General features: G+C 47.3%; 1 protein-coding gene across 5 annotated transcripts in view; it reads left to right on the forward strand.

The window, feature by feature from the left end:
* ORC2 (origin recognition complex subunit 2) overlaps nucleotides 1-966 on the forward strand; it is a 32,540-nt gene that overhangs the window by 19,793 nt on the left and 11,781 nt on the right. The window lies entirely within an intron of this gene.

Genomic DNA, 966 nt, shown 5'->3' on the forward strand with positions numbered 1-966 from the left:
GACAAAGAGCACAGTCACTGTTACGTTTACAAGCAAAATATATACCACAGAACCCTAAAACTAGAAAATATACCTGAAGTGGTTTATTTCAGGAGACACCATAAAATAATTAAATGCTTCTGATTTAAGTAATGCATTGAAACATGTTGCTTGAATTGAGGTTATTTCCATAACTCCCAGTGAATGCTGCTAGCTGGTTGAAATGGGATAGATTCATAGATTGTAGAGTCGAAAGGGACCACAATGGATCATCGTGTCCAACCCAGTGGCAGGAAAGAGGATTGAGGTAAGATGACCCCAGCCAGGTGACTATCTAGCCTCCTCTTGAAGACCTCCAAGCTAGGTGATAGCACCACCTCTCTTGGAAGCCCATTCCAGATCCTGGCCACCCTGACTGTGAAAAATTTCTTTCTAATATGTAACTTAAATCCACTCTCAACTAGTTTACACCTGTTATTCCTAGTCACTCCCTGGGGCGCCCTAGTAAACAGCGCTTCCCCTATTCCCCGTTGACCTCCTCTAACAAATTTATAGGCGGCCACAAGATCTCCCCTCAGCTGTCTCTTGTGAAGGCTGAAGAGATTCAGCTCTCTCAACCTCCCCCCGTAGGGTCTATCACGAAGGCCACTAATCATGCGAGTGGCCCTTCTCCGGACCCTCTTGAGATTCCCTGCATCCCTCTTCCAGTGTGGCACCCAAAACTGGACACAGGACTCCAACTGTGGCCTGACCAGTGCCGCATAGAGGGGGAACATCACCTCCTTTGACCTATTAGTCATGCACCTGCTAATGCACGACAAGGTGCGATTGGCCTTGTTACGCTGCCGGCCTGTGTTCATCTTGGAGTCAGTTATGACTCCAAGATCCCTCTGCCTCCGAGCTGCTGAGAAGGACACTCCCCAACCTATAAGTGTGCTGCGGGTTCCTCCTTCACAGGTGGAGTACCTTACATTTATCTTTATTAAA

The sequence above is a fragment of the Alligator sinensis genome, unplaced genomic scaffold (genome assembly GCF_000455745.1).
Source record: "Alligator sinensis unplaced genomic scaffold, ASM45574v1 scaffold566_1, whole genome shotgun sequence".
NCBI classification, from domain to species: domain Eukaryota; kingdom Metazoa; phylum Chordata; order Crocodylia; family Alligatoridae; genus Alligator; species Alligator sinensis.